Source organism: Diadema antillarum, unplaced genomic scaffold, assembly GCF_040938485.1.
Source record: "Diadema antillarum isolate AM-2024a unplaced genomic scaffold, OU_Dant_1.0 seq00001377_RagTag, whole genome shotgun sequence".
Taxonomy (NCBI): Eukaryota; Metazoa; Echinodermata; class Echinoidea; order Diadematoida; family Diadematidae; genus Diadema; species Diadema antillarum.
This window is the reverse complement of record NW_027272137.1, coordinates 463878-484420: the sequence shown is the minus strand read 5'-3', so window position 1 is coordinate 484420 and position 20543 is coordinate 463878. Positions and strand designations below refer to the sequence as shown.

General features: G+C 36.1%; 1 protein-coding gene across 1 annotated transcript in view; it reads right to left on the bottom strand.

Moving 5' to 3' along the window:
* LOC139708854 (uncharacterized) overlaps positions 1-20438 on the bottom strand; it is a 155669-nt gene extending 135231 nt beyond the window's left edge. The window contains exon 1 of the mRNA XM_071620813.1: positions 20167-20438. The gene's annotated coding sequence lies outside the window, so the exon portion shown is untranslated. The remainder of the gene's footprint in view (positions 1-20166) is intronic.
* Between the last annotated feature and the right edge of the window lie 105 nt (positions 20439-20543).

Genomic DNA, 20543 nt, shown 5'->3' with positions numbered 1-20543 from the left:
AGGAACAAGTCCCCAGGACTGGAAAGGGAAAGATCAAAAAACAAGATTTGTAGTTCTATTTCAGTATAATTTTGATGAGGTGTTTACCTTGTTTTGTAATTATGTTTTGTCTTAGAATTTGGCTTTAAGTACTGGAATTTCAAGGAAAAGAAAATGGTTTCTTAAAGGACAAGTCCACTGTCATATACATGTGGATTGAGTGAATGCAACAACATTGTAGAACACATCATTGAAAGTTTGGGGGAAATTGGACAATCCATTCAAAAGTTATGGGTTTTTTAAGTATCTGCGCAATCACTGCTGGATGAGACGACTACGACAGTGTATGATGTCACATGCATACAACGATATAAGGAAAATATAAGTGAATTTCACAAAACTTTACTTTTTGAAAAAAAGTGCACATTTCTTCAACTTGCTACTGATGTATTTTAGGGCAATATTATTTACTCTGCCTTCCAAAAGAGAGAAGTCATGTGTTCTTTTGTTATGCAAGAAAAGTGAAAATACAGTACCGGTATGTTGAATTTTCTTGATACTTTCTCTATATCCTTGTACACATGTGACATCACAAGCTATAGAAGTCTTCTCATTCAGCTTTGACTGAGCAGAAACTTAAAGAATCCATAACTCTGGAACGGATTGCCTTTACTTTCCTCAAACTCTCACTGATGTGTTTTACACAATATTGCTGTATCTACTCAACCCTCATGTCTATTGAGGTGAACTTGTCCTTTTCCAGTTTCGGTCCCTTTTAGGTTTATTTGAGACCAGTTTGTGTCCGGGACCTTCTGTGAAGTTGATGGGGAAAATTACTGTAACAAAACAAATTTTCCCCTCAAGTTCACAGAAAAGCATTATGCTGCTCTCTTCAGCTGGGAAACACAAACTGTTCTCTTAACCCAACTGTAAAAACCTGTTAAAGATTAGTATGAATTACAATCTCAAACAAAATATGAGCTGGTATCCATTATCATGAAAGAGAATAACCAAACAAAATAACAAGTAAGAACTGAAAGAAAGAGCTTATATTTGAAAATTAAAGCCATGAGGAAAGACATGAATGTTCACTAAATAGTTAACACCTGAGAAGTTGGGTTGTCTCTGTGTTGTGTCACCTCAAAAACATTAAAATGGTTTTTCTTATCTTATACTTTTTACTCTCAAAAGTGACTGTTAAATATGCATGATTTTCAGGTAATTTTCAATCAATTCAGAATGATACGTAAAATATATTTTAGTAATGTCAACAGTTTAAATGAATCTGGTGTATAGAAAATTTATCCCACATGAACCAAACACCTTTCACCAGTATTATAACATTTGTATGGTGGCTATCAAGGATGATGAAAAATTCATGAACATCCTTGAATTAATCTATTTATAAAACTATGTGCAAACAAAAACGTACACAAGTAAAACAAGAATTTTTGCTTTTGGTATTCATACCGTATGTCCCCGCCAAAAAATTACAGTGGTACCCTCCGCAACCATAACTTTAAAGATAGTGAATCAATCTAAAATACAATTTGAGGGATTGAAACTATAACTCATTGCCCACACCTTACAGAAAACCCCATTCAATTGCTTCAGAGGTCAAAGAGAATTGAGGATTTTTGTAGCAGAGCCTTTGAGGAATCCCTTCCCTCCAAGTTCTGCATGTGTTTACACATTAATATGCAGTTCCAAGAGCATCGAAGTGCTGAACTTGGAAAAATCAGACTCCTGACATCCTTTATAACAATCCACATTTCTTTGAGATCACTTAACCAATTTGACTGGGGCTTTCTGCAAAATAGAGCTAAGATGTTATAATTCAAGACCCCAAAGTAGAATTTAGCTGATTTAATCATATTGGGTGCTATCAATGCAAAAGTCTAATTGTAAATTTTTTTGGGGGACATACTATATGAGTACTTGAACACAATGTTAACATTGAATGTCACCTCCGAAACAAAGTTATTCTTCCCTGGTGTTGTGGAATAAAATGTTGTGAGAGCAAAGAAACATTACTAAAATGATCTCACACCCTCATTTCAATTTAAGGTAGAAAATGGAATGCCATGTTTCTTCAGCTTACAATATCTAGCTTATGTCCATCATATTCTTACTGTAAATGAATATTTGAACACAATGTTAACATTGAATGTCACCTCCGAAACGAAGTGATTCTTCCCTGGTGTTGTGGAATAAAATGTTCTGAGAGCGAAGAAACATTACTAAAATGATCTCACACCTTCATCTCAAGTTAAGGTAGAAAATGGAATGCCATGTTTCTTCAGATTACAATATTTAGCTTACATCCTTCGTCCAAATGGAAGGCAAACTACCGGTACCCATGCTAATTTAATGAAGTGTAAAAAAACACTTGTTTTGTGTGGTTTATCTGCTTGAAACAGGAGTTAATTTCTTGTTCTCAAGTTATAATTATTAAAAACATCGATAAAAAGAAGAAGTTTTTGTGTTATTGTCACTTATTCTCAAAAAAGTGGGTGTTAATATTAATGTCACCTCCGAAACATTCTAATATGTTAACTGTCACCTCCGAAACATCCATGTGTGAAAAATCCAAGTTTTAAAGAAATTATTGGAATTTCATTTAACCTACATAGGAAGGTAGCCCTTCTTGAAGACTTGTTATAGGAAGAGTTTGACCTGGCCTGCCCTCCAATAAATAGTTAAAATCTTAAAAATTACATGTCAATTGGTATTTTTAGCAAAAATTTATAAATCTCATGTATTTTTTTTTAAATTCACTTCATATTCAACCCCCAAATAGTTTTGATTCACAAACTATATATTGTTGTTAACCATATAAACTTTGCATGGTGAAGTTTGAATACAGAGTTTTGTCAATATGGTGCAATTCATGAAAGCAAAATTTTGCTTAAATTTACTTCAGGTGCCAGGGTTTTCCTCAAATTACACCAATAACCCTTCAGCTTTAAGGTCTGAAATGTTATTTTTTCAAAAATTTGAATACTTTCAAACAAGAATCAAATAGAATAATGAAAAAATATTTTGTTTGAAATTTTGACCCTCTGAGTACAAAAGTTACACCACTGATCGTAAAAAAGGCCATATTCTATGGCTCTGCTTTACGGCTTACTACATCTTTTTCCATTATAACCGGCAAACATGTTCACGATCCATAAGAATAAAATAAGTTATTGATATTGAGGAACGATAAAAATGAAGTTGGTTGAATAAAGCAAATGAAGTTGGTAGACATAAAGCAAATAAAGCTAGATGTTTGAACACACAAGTTCTGATATCAGGAGCTTTTAGATTAGATTTCAGTGTGTCTATTGCAGTAATACACAACAAAATGAAGACAGACAGTGACAATACATTGAAGTCATAGGTAACAGATGACTGCAAAATGGCTGACGAGGATGAGACTCATACAATTTGTAGCTTTTTATTCTAATCGTCAGATGAGGAAGCAAAATGATGTAAAATTTTACAAGGCAGGCATGGCAACCTTCTAAACAGCGTTACAGTTTTCTTAGGAGTGAAACAGCATTTGATAAACAGCATTTCCACCTTCCCTGCAACAAATGTGTGTACTATTTTAATTTGGGTTCCATGAAACCTACAGTATTTTTGGCCCAAAACAGTACAAAATACTGCAAAAGGTAAAAGTTTTCTTCTTTGCATACAGTGTCCAGCAGCCAGTTGGCTTGCATACAAGAAATGAAGTACCCCGGTGGGGCATTGGGGTTCCTGCCCTCAAATACACAGAGACCGGATCTGGATCTACAATACAAGCCAATCTGCAATGCTGTTTTTATCATCTGAGTCACATATAGGTGCCTAGATGAACTTGGAATTCCATTCCTTATTTCAATCAATTTTCTAGAAATACATGTACCTGTTCCCTCCCGTTATGGGTAAGCCACACTCACACAAAATGCTGCTTTTTACATCAAGATAACCATCCAAGCACACCTTCAATGCGTTAACAGGTACTTTGTTTCCATTTCTTCAACCATTTCAACATATTTTAATATATCAATACGCAAGTGCAATGCTTTTGACTTCTGCCTCAACCTGCATAGCGTAACATGAACATTAGTATCAAATCTTCAATATCAATTTGCCATGCTTGAATATACGGGATTCCTTGCACTCTTGATATTCCACATATCATGCCTCATATTTGGAGCAATCAGCCCAGCAGAAACTCACAATCTACCCCAAAGATATCTCGGTGAGGCCTTAAAAAAGATATTTTTGTTGCTGAAACACATCCCATAATGACTTTTCAATGCCAGCTTACAATCTGTAGGCACAATAAAAGGTGTATAATATATACAAGACAAGACAAAAGATACATGTATGTATTAGATAAAACAGAAAAAAATGTCAAGGCTTTGCACATTTCATTCCGAGAATGACATGTTGCACGCAAATGCTATAAAGGAGTATAGTATGATGAGCACATTTTTTGTGTCACAAAAATATCAATTATAAAATTTGATATGAAATGTTATTGCAATGTGCCTTGCAAAACAGCTAGATATATCACAGGTGATTAGGACTATTGCCACTGAAACGGTAATGCCTATTGAGAGCAATTAGGGCAAAGAGTTTGTCTCGTTAGAAATGTCTGCACTCCGTAATTTTTTTGTCATTTGGCAGTGAACAGTTGCCATGGCAATGTACTCTTACAATACAAATGTAGGTGTCCAGCACATCAACACCTCAGAACCAAAATGTTAGCAAATGTTTGTTTGAATTACTTTCTCACTGCGCTGTGCGAGGTTTTCTACCCAGGATCTCTGTTGCTCTTTTTGACGCAATATGCCGTTGCCATGGCAATCAGCAATTTCCATCATTCTACAAAAATCTGTCTTGTACAGTTTTGTACATCAACACCTCAAGATCGACATGTGTACCAAAGATCATTTGAACTGCTTTTAAAACTAGGGAAGTTGTTTGCTTCACAAGGTTTCCCCTGATTTCTTGTCGTAATATACAGTTGCCATGGCAATGGCTGTAAATGAATACCTAAAAACCCCTATGCTCCAAAGTTCATATGAATTTCTCAATTACCAAGGAAGTATTTTTTTTTGTCGACAAGGTTTCACCCTGAACTTTTCGATGATGTACCATTACTGCAGTGAAGCACTTTCTGCCACTCTCTTAATCTTACATATGTCTTGCACATCACCACCACAAAACCCACATAATGCCATATTTCATATGAATCACTTCAAAACTTGGGACACTGTTTGTGCTGCAGACTTCTTTCTGAATGTTTGCCAAAATATGCCATCGCCATGGAAACCATTTCTCTCACTCTTAAAAAAAAAAATAGTCTTGCACATCTACATTGTACATAGTTTCCCCATCAAGGCCAGTCAACACATACTGCAAATTTTCATTCAAACCATTTTCTATCCCAATGTGGAAGCTATTTATTTCAGTCTCTTGCTATGGACTGACCATCCATCCATTGGAAAGACCGATCAACTAAATCACTAAACGAACAATGTGCTTTTAATATATGCCCCCTTTTAGCCTTTGGTGTGTTGCATAATTTGAACACAACAGTATATGCAAAATACCCAAATCTGTCATGGGAAATTTTAGCACAAAGTTGTCTTGCCAATTTGTGTGATTACTCATCAACATGCTTTTCATTTCTAAGGCCTCAGTATCTAAAACACTGAAAATAAATGTGTACAGTATACATGTACAAAATGTAGGTTGAAAATGTTACATGCTCTGGAATCAAGTAGAAATCTATTAACTTATAAATAAGTAACTCAGTTCACCACACTAAAGCTTGTTTCTTCATAGATAAAAAGGTTATCTGCCACAATTCACTTCACTGTTTATTAGCATGATGATTATTTGAAATGTGTAGATCTCTTGATAGTTACAGCACAGTCCTCAAAACTTTTGTATGCTGGAGTGGGTATTGTTGTTATGCATGAATATCATCATACAACTGAATAGCTCAGTCACAACAGTTGAACAATTTCTCACTAGAAAAACAGTGTCCTTATTAAAATTAATTTTGACTATGAATCGAATATAGATGGCATGGTAATACTCTCATTTTAACTACAACTGTACACATGGCAAATTATAAACAAGCCTCAAAACATTTCTCTGAATTCCTAGAACTACCTTCAGTAAAAGACCACAGTAAAAACAAATGTGAAACCATGGTAAAATAAATGTGAAACCATGGTAGAATAAATGAGACCCATCTGCTGCCTTACAACAGTAAGAGTGTATTTTGCTTTGTTTTGCTTCAAGGTGGTTTACAAAACCAAACACAAGTTTTAAAGTGGACCACCACAAACATAAATGCAGAGCAAATTAATTGAACAAAATGATTAATAATCATCAATCATTCCAAAACAGCACTACATGTACCACCACTTCATTTGATTAATCACATCAAACGAAACAATGGCAAATAAATCCATATTTCTGTGCACAATATGACCACAATGCTTCGAGGAACGGAGGGACAGAGGGAAGAATTATGATAAAATCATAAGAATAAACTTTCACTTTCAAATTCGCTTGGCAAACTCTCACGGCAAGCGAGTGGGATGTCCTTTGAATAGATTTATCAATACTTCAAAAGGGCCAACTGGTACAATTCACCATTGACAGGATCCATAAAAGCCTCGGGAAACACAACCTAAAGATATTTTGTGCATGATCTACTTGGATGTATGTACAACATTGAATGAAAATGTTTCAATTCCATGACAGAAAAATTACCATACATGTATAAGAAGCCATCAAGAACCGACAGCATCATCATTACTGTAACTTATGACATCGTACTCATGAATAAGAATCAAAGAAATTGACTCTTCTATTATTCACGTGTGTCTACACTTCGTCTTGGCGATCAGTATACAATGTAGGCTTTACTCTGGAAACTAGAAGGCTGGAGAATCAAGTGGCTGAGTTGTACAGGACAACAGACACTCGACAATCGCAACTTCACAAAATCTTACCTAAATCTGGCCCACTGAAACCATTTTATTGTAAGATTAAGATTATCTTGCTGAACTAAAGCTCCTTAATATGCTCAGTTGCAAGCATTGAGTCTCTTCTTTATTGCTTGTGTGTATGTTGCATTACACATTTCTGGGCAATAATATGGATACACTACAAATCAAACTAGAAATTGATCATTTAAGGTAATCTAAACCTCGCCCCCCCCCCCCACATACTTTTGTATGTGAGTTGGTGTGCTGCTGAAAATAACAGAGTCAGTTGCATTACTCAAATGTATTCAATAAATAATGAGTATGGGTACAATATTGCTGCACAGACATAGATGTTACCATGGCAACAAGCTTTCAGCATTTCTTTAAAAATATATCTCGCACAGCTTTAGATAACAAACACTAAGTGTGGCAAACTCATTTCCAAATCGCTTACAAACTGGAGTATTTTAATCGGCAAGGCTTTTTCTCGAACTGTCAGGCCATACCAATACATAATGTACTGTTAAAATGGCAATTCACTTTCTGCGACTCTTAAAAAAAATTGTCATGCACAACCCTTCATCAAGTTCAACAAGAGTAACGAATTCGATTTGACTCTCTTAAAGACAGACAAAGTTCCATCTGATTTGGGGACCAGCCTGATTTTGGGCAATAATGTACTGTCACCATGGCGACAAACTTCCTCTATTCTAAAAACAAAAAAATTGTTTAATACAACTTTTTGTATCATAGTCACTATTCTGAATCGCCTAAAAACTGGAAAAGAATTTCCTTCTGCAAGGCGTTTTCCTGATTTGGGGCCTCATAACGCACTGTTTACATTATGGCAATGCACTTTCCAGAAACTTTTAAAAAATGTGTCTTGGGTAACTCTGCACAATGATATTGAATTTTTCATGAGTGGCAATTTTCTTGTGAACAGATTGAAAACTGGAGAAGTAGACTGAACTGCAAACCTCATACTTGATTTTGGGGGCATAATGTGCTGTTACCATGACAATGCATTTTCCGCGACAGTTAAAAAAAAATGTAATTTGTACAACTCTACACTGAGCTCAACATGTGTGCCAAATTTCTTTTAAATCACTTCAAAAGTTGAGTACTATGATGTACAACAATTCCAACAGAAAGACCGATTGCCCGACAACACACTGATCCCTGGAATACTACAATGTACCTTCAAACTTTGTTTGGTAGGGGTATTTAACAAAGAACATGCGATATATCACTTACAATTCAAACTAAATAATCTAGGGTTTAGACATATCTTACAATATAACTATGGGGCACTCTTTAAATTTCATTTAGCCTTACCTCTGCAGTGTCAGATACATACACAATTATAACGGTCAGTTAAAATGATGCAACTTTCCTCAGATTTTAGCCAACTGAGCATTATAAAAAAAGATACCATTCTTTTCCGTGTTTTTCCAGCTACCAAGTTTGTTGATTGATGTTGTATTCTTTCTTCTTCTTCTTCTTCTTTTTCAGGGGGGGGGGGGGGGAGACAGTGGTCATGGGATAGGCACTCACACACTTGTATACCATATTGAAAAGAAAAATTTGAGAATAAACAAACTATCCCTGATACAGAATGGGGGGGGGGGGGAAGGGAAAAAACTGTAATGGGTGTACTCTTTAAATCTTAAAGGGATAGTACAGTATTGGTAGAGATGAGAATTGGGCTTTTAACTTTTTGCGAGATACCAAGAAAACACTTATGAAATAGTACAGAGCATACCATTTTAAAAAGAATTCAAAGTTTATTTGATGAAAATCGGGTTTGGAATGACTGAAACATCCAAAAACAAAGTAAAACAAAGCGATCGTAATAAAGTGTGGGTCCCACACTTATTAGAATTGCTCTGTTTTGGATATCTCAGCCATTTCAAAACCAATTTTCATCAAATAAACGTTGAATTCCTCCTGGAATTACATGCTCTTTCATATTTCATTTATAAGAGGTTTCTCATTATCTCACCAAAAATGCTAGAAACCTGAAATTAGGTCTCAAACAAAACTATACGATCCCTTTAAGTACTGTATACAATTGTATGCCATGATGCATTTCAAGGGAGTTTAATTTTCGCAAATTTCATGAGTTGAGTGCTTATAGTGCATTCAACAACATATATATCAATAATATTGACTCTGATCCTGACCTGAACGCGATGTACTGTACATGCAAACATGTACATGTACTGGTACTCGGTACTATGTATATGAAAGAGGTGCGTGATTACAGTTTATAGTAGCCCTAAAAATCACTGTTAAAGAGTTATGATTGTACATCATTTTAACATAAAAGAAACAAACAGGAAAGGAATATGAGTTATATGTTTGCCCTACTTTCAGAGCAATATCATGCCCTATGAATGAAGCCCAAATGTAAACCAAATTTTCATTGCCTGCAGAAACACACAAGGACAGTACATGATGTGCACAAATGAAAACTGACTCGCTGTGAGTTTGCAGTTTAATAAATATGCTGGTATGCGAGATACCTACTGTAACCAGGCTCTGATGAATCGTAAATAGAGCCACTTATTCTATTCCACAGTATTCACAGATGATTAATAAGGGCAAATGCAAAAAAAGAAAAAAAAATCAAAATATTGTTTCAATCTAGGCGTACATGTACAGTGTCGTATGCATGCAACAATCAGAAGAAAAAAAAAAAGAAGAAAACTCATCCGTTTCATCTATGAAAGTGATTACCAAAACTTGAATTCCAAAGATGTTCAAAATTAATTTTCCTGTTTCATCTCATTTTAACTGCTTGTAACTCATATCATTCTATTTCACTTATTTTCAATTTCTTTGATAATTGTTTGACACAAGGAAATATTTGGAAATCATGAACAATAATTCTTTTTCAAAATATCTGGATTTGACAGAACAGAACAGAGAGGCATTTAAAGACAATTGTACAAAATCATAGATGTATATCAGATAAAATTTTCATCTAAAATACAAATGGAAAACACACAGACATACAGAAATTAACACATCAAGTAATGCAGAAACCAATGGGACAATTGGAAGTCCATTTTCAAAGCAAATTTCAGGGCAAAAACTTCATTTGGCATTACCAAACAAATTCATAAACCTGCAGACTTTCTGGCTATGCAGCGAGGATCGTCCTACCCTCTCACCCCCCCCACCCCCCTCCCGTCTCTTTCATCTTATTGATATGATAAAGTGTGATACTCAAAGGACACATAACCTTCCAACTTTTTATTTAGACTGATGAATAGTGCAAAATTGAATGTTATATCAATTTGCCAAACACAGCCATCTAATTATAAGGACACATTTCTTCAAAAGGCATACATTTTCTGCTTTAGTACAATATACAGCACATCCCTTCAACTCAGAACCATAAACTGTAAAGCAAGTAAGTATTCGCAGCATGAAATATTTGAAAATTGGAGCCTACGGCGGCATGAAAATGTTGCAAATTGTCAATGGCATTCAATGCAAATAAATAGTGCAAACAAGAACTTTTGCATGCATCTTAATTTTGCGAATCTTGGCTTTTGCAAAAATTCATGACATTTCTGGGTTTACTGTATTCATGTGGAAGATAGATTCTACACAGAAAAAACAAACAGTTAAAGTCAATACCTATTTTGTACAGTTGCAAGTACAGGCAAATAACTGCATCCTGCTCATGATAAATGTAGTATTATTTTGGCATCAAGCATTTAATCTCTGAGATGTGAACAAGCTTGTGTTGTCCACACCTGTTGTCAGTGGAATGAATCCAGGTACCATCTTGCAATATGAATATCACAAGAAAACAAAATGTCCGACCTTTGGGCAAAGTGCATATTTACTTTCGTCGAGGCCCTGCCAGGACGTGTGAAGAAGCAACTTACTCTGCATTTTTTAGATAAATTTAGTTCTGAACACTTCAGTTTGTGCAACGTGTCAGAGAAGAAGTAAACTAGAATAATAGAATAAGATAAGACTGATATTCTATCATCCTTTCTAAGAGGAGAAAGTATGAAAATGAGGTGTCAAATGCTCATAAAAGTAGTTCCAGCAATGAAAGTAAAATATGAGTGTGTTTATGTCTTGGAAAGTTTCGATGTCCAGTATATCGCCGATTTTCATAAATCTATATTTTGCATCTGGCAAACATGCCATCAAAATAAAAAGGAAAAAAAAATGAAGACAGAAAGGCAATTAGGATGCATTAATACACTAACATCTTTCTACCAGACTACTGGAGAACTACATAGCATAGTGATGACCTTAACAAGGACACGGGTGTGTAACGATCAGCTCAGTGATGACATTGGGATTCTATTCACTACTCACTGCATTCTACGTCAGACTCTGGGCTCTTTTTTTTTTCAGTCTGATCATGATTTCTTGAATACAAGGGAGGAAATTTGCTTCAAAAGTTTCTCATTCGTTATCACAAATGCGTTTCCTTGGCAGTATCTAGCCTAATAAACACAAGAACTTGTGCCCAATCCCTACATCCTGCACACATCATGTATGAAAGCACTTTGCTCATTAAAAATTCTTTCATACATACGTACTACAGTTGCCCATATCAACAGCAAATTTTTATGAAGCATATCTCCCACATAAAATATCTAGAATTCATCATATTTGTCATTTAGTTCCATTGAATTATCTCAAAACTTGTGGGAATAGAAAGCATTTTAAAGTCATATTGTCTCTTGTTGCGTGCAGTGTAAGCATCCAAAAATAATGCCTCTGGCACCCTTCCGGCGGAGGCATAAAAAGCTTTTCACCTACAAAACTGTTAATTTTAAGGACAAAATCATAGATAAATTTTGTACAGACACTGCACTGAATGTAGCTCCTTTATTTTTGGCAAGTGACTTCTGGTGCAAGCTTGTATTTTCCACACATGTGCCCAACAACGCAAGAAAGGAAAACTGAATTACTATTTTACAGTTAATAGCACAGTGTTTCTGTCTGACCACTGACTGGACTTTGAAGCATTCTCACTCTAGGTGCATGTATCTTACAAAGTGACCAACTGGTCATTTCTAGCCATGAAGGGATAGTTTATAGACTGATGCCTATTAGAAAAAAGAAAAAAAAAATCACTGCTTTACACTGTATTAAAACAATATGCATAATCATGTAACATCTCATGTAAAAAGCATTGTGGCCTAGGGAATTCAGCAGCTCCATGACATTTTGAGTTTGTTTGTTTGTCTCTTTGTTTGTTTCATTTTCCATCTGACAAGATGGCTAGACAGCCCATATTCAGCTGCACTGGCCAGTCTTCCATGGGGTCCAGTTGCTTGTGAGGCAGACTACTTCACCAGCATATGCACCCTGTACTTTGCAAGGAATGGATGAAGTTGGATCATTTAAAGGTCCTGTTTACCTTTGGCAACAGTGATTTTAAAAAATGTTCAAGATATCACATTTGATGCATATGTGTAGGTCTGTTGTATCACAAAACATCCTACCATATAACATTTTCACAATAAAACCTAAAATACATTGTATATTATAAGGAGATACTGTATCTGTATTTTTCTCATTAAACCATAACTGTAGACGGTTTAGTCTGAACACATTTTTAATATGACTATTGTTCACATTTTGTGTATGAAACAATACTTAACATCGATTATACGGATTCAAATTTTTACTGTGACTGTTTCTATCCCAAGATCACATTTTAGAACTATTATGAAATACTAATGCTGGGTTTTTGTTTCATCTGCAAATGGTAAATTATGCCTTTAAGAGCGGGGTTGTGACTCTCTCACACACAGGACCTCCATTTGATGTCCATCCGAGGGGCAGTATTTTACCTCTACTATTCAGGGGACGGCATGATAACACACAACATTGCTGGGTACGTCTCACTTTGGTTTGAACCTGCACCCGAACCAGCGCCCAAACTCAAACCCGAGCCATTTGATTGAAAAACAGATATACTACCGGCTGAGCCATCTCACAACCCTGTTATTGGAGTGTTATTGGACAAAAGTCAAGAGTGATATGACCACAGGAAGACAGAATTGAAGTCAACTATTACACTTTAGTATCGGGCAATTCAACATAGCCGCTGTTCTATTGTAATACTATCCACTTCACCGAACCCCTCGATTTTTTTCTATTTTCACACATGTATGGTAACAAATTTCTCTTGTTTTTCTTCACCTCAATATTTCCAAGTCTAAACTCAAGACAAAATTCAGCACATTTCCAAATTTCATGACAATCGCATTTTACAATCTTTTATTTTGTCATTTTTGTCACAACTCATATGAAAAAGATGTGATATGTGTATGATACCCAAGCTTCTTGGAATGACCCATAGAAAGGATCATATAAAGTGGAATTCATACTGATCCGAATTAACATGATACAAATCTTGAGTTTTGCATCACAAACCAAATCTCAAGATTTTGCCTGTCTATGTACATAAAAATCCCAATAAACTCAGCATCGCGACACGAATCCCAAGAAATCTTGCAATCATTCTGGAATTGTCGCCATAATTTGAAAAATAGTGTGGTAATTCACACCGCACCAAGCGTGTGAACACTGGAGCAAAAAATCTTGAGATTTTTAATCCCGTCATTCAAAACACACTTGATTGAACACAAGGGCAAGGGTCACCGTATTGGCTGATTTCGCGCATATGCAGTTCGGTCGAAAAATTATCACAATCACCAATTACACGGATATTTCTGTCTGTCTGAACAGGTGCATAAAATCTTGATATTTCGATCGCGATTGTCATCTTGTTATTTTGTCTGTGTGCATGCCACTATTTGGGATGCCTTGGAATCAAATATTTGTGTATTATTGCATACTGATGAAAACTGCTACATTGGCCTTTCACTGGTATTTCTAGAGTACTGTACAATGTAAAATGCAAAAGTTTGAATAACCATGGACATTACTCACAGTAAAAAAAAAAAAAACCCACAGTACAAAACTTTTACATCACTTCAAATGCATTCAGAATGTTTCAGAATCAGGCAAACTGCATTGTTTATTTAACATCTATAACTCTAGAACAGCACTGGCTCAAAGTTGGAACAGGATCAAAATCCTGTTCAATGCAACTTCATGGTTGTCAGTATCATCAACCTGAAGATTACCATTCGCTTTGGTCTCAATTCCATTTCATCATGAAAAACAGGTCTGTCTGCTGATATATTGCAGCTCTAGAATAATTTTTATGGAGGTCAAATTTTGTGCTTGAACAGCCAGAACACCACATTCCCATTCTATGTAACCATACTCCTGATAAACAGCCATTTAATCCTCTGCAGCATCCAGTACGCATGGTTTGATTCACCTAATGTCACATGTTCATGGATAATGTAACTTGATGACTTCTTCATCTGAGACAAAAGGGGGAAAAAAAAAAGTGTACAATGCCAGCTAGATTGGGAAGGCACTCCAGCAATCTAACACTAAGTAGGACATGCCAACATAGTTGTAAATGACAATTCATGAGGAAATTGACGATCGAATTTCTAGCCACATTTGGCATTATCATAACGTTCAATGTCTTTTCGACGTCCGTATTCTGGACTGACCTTGAGCCGTTGAAAACGCCTTACAATCTTATCTCAAGTCAAGAGCAGTGTGCTGAATTTTGATTTCTATTTAACCTGAGCCATCACCTCCTTGCCAAAAAAAGAAAAAAAAAAAAAAAGAAATGCTGCGAATCAATCTCATTTTCAAAAGATAGTGTCCTGTTTAACTATACTGTAGAAAGTGAGTGAAATTGAATATCTTGTCAGTTTGTTAACTTTAACAGTTTTTTTCTCCTCAAAATCATCATACTGTAGGATGAATCGAAACGTGATACTTGATGGACACTTAACTGGTCAAGTCCCTAAAATTGTTTTTGCACAGCTTTTGTGGAAAAACAAACCCAGTGTGGAGATGAAATGTGAGGTATCATCACGGATCTGGCCATCAAGAAGATCCGAGTTCTTGCTGACCGTTTGCTATTTCAGTGTAAAGATACACACACATACACTGAGTGTTGCTTTTATTTTTCTTGTAAGTTTGTTGTTCTTCCCTTTCACTTCAGAGCACAGGCACCAGCGCTCAAGTACTCTTTACATGGACAAACATATTATTTGTTCAAACAAGTTGAAACTTGAATGTTTATTTAATGCCCCCTCCTGGCAGTACCAATGAGCAGACGAGAGCAAGAACCAGGGCCCTTGTTATTTTCATGCCTGCAACTGATAGCAACCCCCCCCCCCCCAACCTTCTCCTAATCTTAGTTAACATTTTTAACAGTTCATACCATATCCGCCTGAAAGAAATATGAAACAAGACCGGAAAGACCACAAAAGTCAATAATTCACAGGGCTATTAAAATTTTTCCATCATTTAAAGGCGACTGAAAATTTAGTAGTGGTAAGGGTCATGTTTAACAGAGGTCATACACAATGTACACAGGTGTACATTTGTACAGTATTTCAGCACATACAAATTGTACTGGTAGAATAAATTATTGTATCAAGAACAATTGCACTTTTTTTTTTTTTCAATCATACGTTGTATGATTTCCTAGTTATGTGGAACCATACACTGTATGGAACTCAAAGTACAGATAAAATTAGGTAGTGAAGAATGATATTCCAGTGAATCATCAAAATGTACCTTTTGACAATATACACACAATTTGTATTCTGTTCTGTAAAGATGGTAGTGTGGTATGCCAAATACTTGTGGGTTTCTACAGTATTTTTGCAAATTTCGCAAGTCGGGCGCTAAGACACACGAAAATATTAATTCTAATCCCGACATGAATGCATTTCTCCATTCAGTACCGGTACTGCATTTCACAATCGCAAATTTAACAACTCGCGAAATTGTCGGAAGTCCTGATTCGCAAAAATTTAGACTCCCTAAATACAAGTAATATGCCGTATTATAGTATTAGAAGCTCTGTAAAAGCTTGTATCATTGTTGACACACATGCACTCATGTTCTCAAAACACGCAAACGCATGCAAATGTCCACGTACGCAGCAAGGCTGGTGCTACCGCGCCGCGCCGGGCCACTGACCAAGCAGCCGCGGCAGCCTCTACTCATGCGGATGCATATGGCTCGATGAGGCGATACCGATAGACAGTATTCGATATAGCTGTGAGAAGATGGAGGCGAACAAAGGAAACGTGCACACACCAATGGTCTACGTGCGGCTACTATTTTCAGACATGCACCTTGTTTCACGGAGCAAACTTAGAGAAATAACAAAATAATAGTACTATTTGAGAGTAATGATTTTGATAATGATAATGCTGATGATGAAAATAATAGCAATAAAAATGATTTCATTGAATATAATTTCAGAGACTAAAATACTACATTAGGGAATCTACAGTACATGTAAAATGTACAGTGGATCATTAGTATCTCAGAAGAGCTTTCTGGCCATACGCCCTGTATAATTGCTCTGTGATTGCTTAGGGGACGCGGGGCGGTAGGCTTACCTCTCATGCTAGCATGCTAGCATATGAACAACCGAGGAGCAGCCAAATCAAGGAGTGCATATACTCACTTGAAAGTTCAAAGTTAAAAGACACTGTCCGCATTGTAAGAATGTTACTTAAGGGCAAAGTCTGCTGATACTACAATTTGTAAGTCATGTAATCACTAACAGTATTGTAGAGGTCGCCCTCTATAGGTAGTGAGAAAAATCTTTGACTCAGAGAAACTAAAAGCATGTGAAGACATATCTCCAATCATAAAAATAATTTGTGTTTTGAAAAAAAAAAAAAAATATCCTACCCCAAAATTTGTAACATGCCTTTGTCGCATCATCAGGTGCTCACACTGTTCAAACTTTCTCACTAAAAACTGTTTCAATGATTCATTGATCGATTGCTCTAATATATTGTATATTATATGTACAAATAATATTTTAGTTCTCATTCAAACTATGTTTGCACTTTTCTTTTGATATCAACTTCTCCAACGTATAGGATTATTTCCTTTTCTTCATCTTTACTACTGTAGCCACACTCATTTGTCTTCACAGTGGTGAGGCAAATGTACATGGACTGTATCATGTACTGTACCTGGCCTGCTTATAAAAAGTTTGAATTTGCTATCCTTTGATAACACCACAGATCCTCTGAATCTGGTTTACTTTGTAGCTGTCTTTATCATGACATTGACTATATAAGGAACTTGATTTCAAATTCTTCAATAGTTTCACATGTTCTACAAGATATGACTGGCTTCTTTGCAGTTTCCTTTCTATTTTCTAGGTTATGACCTAAGGGATACTAATACGGGAGATCACAAATTAATCTCACAGCAGGAAAACATGTAGAGTGATATACACATCCGAACGTAGTACAGTTCCTCTAATAACTATGTTATACCACATTACAAATATGTGGGACTAAGCACAGATGGTAGGGGCTCCTTATGAAAAAGGTTTCAAAATTGATACATTAGAAATTGTATTGTACCTACCTGATACACAAGTAACACCTCCTTGAATGAGCAAAATACTGACATAGTAGTCAGTACATAATCTACAATTACGTACATTGAGTATTTGCTGATAGTCAAGATCTCAATGCGAATTACACTGTACAGTAATGCTACTGTACTTAGATATTCCAAAGAACATGTTGCTGATTAAGAATGCAATTTAAGAATGCAATTTTCAAATTGCAATACATTTATAGTGATGAATACCCAATGAACTACTGTATGCTGCATCACATCCATGGCTGTAGTTTAAAATCCCATGCTCTGTATAAGTATACCTCACTACTGTTTACTTTAACATTGTAAATTTGCATTTTTATACTGTTGTATATCAAATATGATAAAACTATAAAATCTATTAAAGGAAGCTTCATCCCCTACCCTCTGTCCTGATACATGACCTGAATGAAAGCATCACCATGTTGACATATGAACACACTTGCAATAAAAGTTATATGATGAATTACACAAATGACTGAGAGGTATTGTCATCTAAATGATAACACTACATGTTATGTAATTCAAGCATGACATAAACCGACACCTGAAACAAAGCAGTCATGGACAAGTGACTGCACCCACTTTTGAAAAAAAAAAAACCAAAAAAAAAAAAACACACTTCTGGAAAGATTTTTCCCTTTTTTTTTTATTCATCACATTTTTGTGAGAAACAGACTACCTTTATTACAATCTGAAAGAACTGTGAGAGTCTATCACATACCCTGATGGAAAACAATGTGACAAGTGTAATGTGTATGAAAGGAAAGATAGCAATTAAGTGTCATTTTCTGTCAATTGGTAAACACACGACATGATGTGCAGTGTCATACCAAAGAAATGATGTCACATGACATAAACATGTTCTGTCTTATTTTCATGATTGCCACACATTAGTTGCATAATCTGTTGGTCTAAGAAAAAAAAAAAAAACTAAAAGAAAAATCACAAATTCCAGGGCCGTACACTAACCAATTTTTTCTACTGATCCGACCTGTCTATTGTTGGACCAGTATGTAGGCCTACCCAGTTTTTCAATTTTTTATTGGTCCATTCCTGAAAAGTTACTGGTCCGACAGTGATTTTTACTGGTCAGGGACCGTCGGACCAGTGCCAGTGTGCTGTGATGCCAAACCCTTGACTCAACTACCCCCCCCCCCCCCCCCCGAAAATATTTTGCAGCCTCTACATGGGTATATACAATGCACCACATGTACTGCCACTGACACTGCTTGCATTAGTTGCGAGATAACTTTTGAAATTACGATTGGTCACAAGTTATACTAAGAACTTTTTTCATGCGATAATCTTGCTTACAGTAACTTCAAAATTGTTGCTATCATTGCCCGTTTCTTTCTTTGAGACGAGACTTCCGTTTTCAAAAAGGCATTAACTCTCTAAAACGTACAAGTGTAGAACAAAAGTCCCTTTGAAGTATCACTATAATAGTCACATGAGTCATAACATAGTAGTAGATGACGCATATTACATCAAGTTGCACTCAAGTGCATCAGCATCAAGGAAACAATAACGCACAAATACACAGGTCATGTCGTTGAGAAAAAAAAAAACTGAAATTATCTAAACTGTAACTTGTCAACAAGCAAACCTGGGGCCTGTTTCATAAAACTTGTCATCAGTGACAAGTTGTCATAGATGTGACAAGCTACTGAAATCCTTGCATCTGATTGGCTGAGAGCAAATTTGTCATAGAAATGTGGCAGTTGTCACTGATAACAAGTTTTATGAAACGGGCCCCTGCTGATGAAATTCCTCTTACATAGACGCTAACTACACTTAATTTGGATCTACGATGTGTAAGTTACAGATTAGACTACCCTAAAAGATTTTGGATGTAAATTTTACAGTATGCAGTTCCAGTATGCCCTGGTTTGTGAAATTGCAGTGTACGATAAGGCTGTCAAGTAGATAGACTCTAACGTTAGAGTGTATTCATGCATTGCATTGACAATGCCAGTTTAAATAATTGAAGTTCTATTGTGTATCGTTCAACAAACTTTATCCTCTTCTTCTTATTCTTCAAAATACTCCTCAACGTTCCATCTGGAACCAAACGAGGAGGAAGGGGGAGTGCGCGATGTTGCTAGCTGTTACTCGTTAGCTCTTGTCTTGAGTTGTAGCTTGAGTCTTCATCATACTATACTGTAGATCTAGATACTTAACCATTAAGGGTCAAAAACTCAATCAACGACAATGTCACCGTCACTGAGACTGACAAGGCCATCGTAAGGGAATGAACAATGCAGGTAGATCTTTACTTGTACAAATTGTACATTAATATAATATGAATATAGCTCAGTAAATTTAAATCAGTGGATCAGGCAGTTTTCTACATGAGTAACAAAGTACATTTTGGTAGGAGCAGCAGTGAAACCTCTCGACTTGAGTAGAGTTAGACTAGATCGAAGAGATTTTTTACAGCTACACCGTCTCTGTTAATACACCGTAGCCGTAGACGTCTAACATTAGTGACATTCATTTTTGCAGCTGGCTCGCAAATCCTTTAGAAATCCAATCACTTGTTTGTACATCATCATATTCAGCGATATACACAAAAAGTTAGCTTGGGGTTTGTTGGTCTATAATGATCTAGAAAATCTAAGAATACTCTAACGTTAATCATCTCAACCTTGAGGAGGGAAACACTCGCACTACTATGCCTTACCATCTAGAGAAAACAGGCTTCCATTCAGCTTCTTCTTGTTCAATTCAGGGCACCAGTCTGCTCGTAGTGGTAAAAGGTACTTGGTTCACAAAATAGTGAATATTTACTGCAGCGTCTCGTTCCTTTTGCTTAGGATCTTTCGCTTGGTTGTCGAGCTCGAGCTACTGGCGTAGGAGAGCCCCCGATGCTTTACAACATAAAGATGAAACAGAATATTGCCAGTAGATCTATATGCCGAAGCGTGTTGTTGATAAATGTTGTTTTCGCCGGTGAGGCGCGCGGTTTCTCTATTTTCGCACACGGTTTGGGATCCAATGTAATGTACTCTGCGCGCTCTCGACGGGAGACTAACCGCGTTGAAAGGAATCGAACACCCT